Raw genomic sequence first — 2,528 nt, forward strand, 5'->3', positions numbered from 1 at the left:
TCGTCTTAAAGGGACAGCGCACTGTTTTATATTGTGGGCGGGGTTTGTCTTATCGCGCATACCCCGGATATCTATCTATCTATCTATCTATCTATCTATCTATCTATCTATCTATCTATCTATCTATCTATCTATCTATTGAATGATATGTCTATCTAAATCATTGTCGTCCTTCAAATAATGTGCATATTTCAATAGTGTGGTGTACTGGATTTACAGTGCAATTTGGCTAATATAATGAATAATATTTATATTCAAACTAAAGCATGGCTATCTCTACAAAATTACTGATTTTGTTCAAGAGTACATTTTACTACTAAACTGATAGAGACCTGAAACATTAATGTGCAGCTCTGTATAATGATTGAACATTGTTGCACTTTTTGCACTTGATGTAGATTTTTATTGCCTTGTATTGGCATGCATTGCATGTATGACAACAAATGTCAACCTTCTTATTTCAGTCTTTCCTTTTAGAAGCTACAATTCTGCAATGAAGCATCATGAGCTGCACCCTGGTTTTGGTTATGCATCCTGTTGGTGAACGCTTATTAGGCTCTGTGGAGATGTGGTACCCTAGTGGTTGAGATGCGTGCATTTTGCGTGCGAGTGCAGGTTTCCCTATAATGAACAGTCATTATTAATATTATTATTATAGAGATGTAGGGATGTGGTAGCCAAGTGATTAAGGTGTTGGACTTCTGGCCGGTAGGTCATGATTTTGAAACCCAGGTCCACCAAGCTGCCACTGCTGGGCCCCTGAGCAAGGCCTTTAACCCTCAATTGCTCAGTTGTATAAATAAAATGTAAGTCACTCTGGATAAGGGTTTCTGTTAAATGCCAGAACTTTAAATGTAAATGTTGGACTACCAGTATTAAGGCCCTTAATCCTTAATTGCTAAGGTTTATAAATAAGACATAAAATGTAAGACGTTCTGGACGAGGGGCGTCTGACAAATGCAGTAAATGTAAACTGTGGGGTTAATGGTTTTCATGTTCTATCATGACGTATTATTGTATTTTCACCACACGATGGAGACAAAACGCTCATTTTGTTTCCTAAATTCTGCATAGAAATAACTGCCTTGTTTTTCCAAGCTGCTTTATTAATACATACTGAAAACAAAGAAGTATATTCTGAGAAGCATAAAGTTTATTGGGAGTAAATTTGTACAAAATTTACATATTGTTCTTTAAATAGAGCAGGCTATGAAGGTGCTAATCATACACTGCAGTGCTGTTATGAAATAAGGATTATTTTAGTTTCACAGGCTTCCCAGATGACCACCTACTCCCTGCATGTCAACTGGATTATTAAATAAATAAACAAGAAAAAATTATAACGGCATAAAACATAAGAAATTCGTTTTTCCACTGTTCTTGTTCAAAAAATATTATCGTATAGAATAAAAATAGACCAAAAATATTTGACCAAAATAGAATTACAATAAAAATATATTATAACTGTACATGTTGGAGAGAGGAGAATCTATAAAGAACTATACTAATAAATACAGATACCGAATGATTGATGAGTATAAGATTGTCTGAATACCTTTTACGCACCAGTCCCAGTTCAGGGACAGCTTTTTTCCATCCACCATCACACTACTGAACTCTACACTACACAGTTAGAACACTGTAGAATATACTGTATATAACTTCTGTACAATTATACATACAATGTACATGTTACACATTGTATTTTTTATACTCCTCATTCTCCACAAATATTCTGCCTTACAGTACATACATCTACACTATTTTATTTACGTGTATCTAGATATACCTTACTGTAGATTCTGCCTAATATCTAATATTTCACATTCATATATATATATATATATATATATATATATATATATATATATATATATATATATATATATATATATATATATATATATAAACATATGCAATATATTTAGTGGACTTGTTCATTTGTTCATTCAGCTTGCACATTTTTTTTTAATGCCATAGCCTTAGAACCATTAATTTTACTTTCAACAATGTCCACAAATCTCTGCACTGCTATAGCCTTTATATTTATTAACTGTACATATGTTTACATATATGCCAATATATCTATATATATTACATGCTGTACATATGTTTACATATTTATATGCACTTGTCTATTTGCACAATTGCTACTCTTTGCACTTCTGGTAGATGCCAAACTTAATTTCGTTGCTGTGTACCTGTACTATGCAATAACAATAAAGTTCTATCTATCTATCTATCTATCTATCTATCTATCTATCTATCTATCTATCTATCTATCTATCTATCTATCTATCTATCTATCTATCTATCTATCTATCTATCTATTTTGACTATATGACTATTATGAATACATAAACATATAAAATAAATGAGTTAAAAGTGTTTCTAATTTTAAAAAGGTTGATCTACTTGGATAATAAACGAATAAAAATTAATCTTATAATAACAAAACTCTCAGCATCTCCACATAACGATCAGTTATTACCAACAGCTCGCTCTCTCGCACCCACCCCCCACCCGCC

Source organism: Tachysurus fulvidraco, chromosome 6 (assembly GCF_022655615.1).
Source record: "Tachysurus fulvidraco isolate hzauxx_2018 chromosome 6, HZAU_PFXX_2.0, whole genome shotgun sequence".
NCBI lineage: Eukaryota > Metazoa > Chordata > Actinopteri > Siluriformes > Bagridae > Tachysurus > Tachysurus fulvidraco.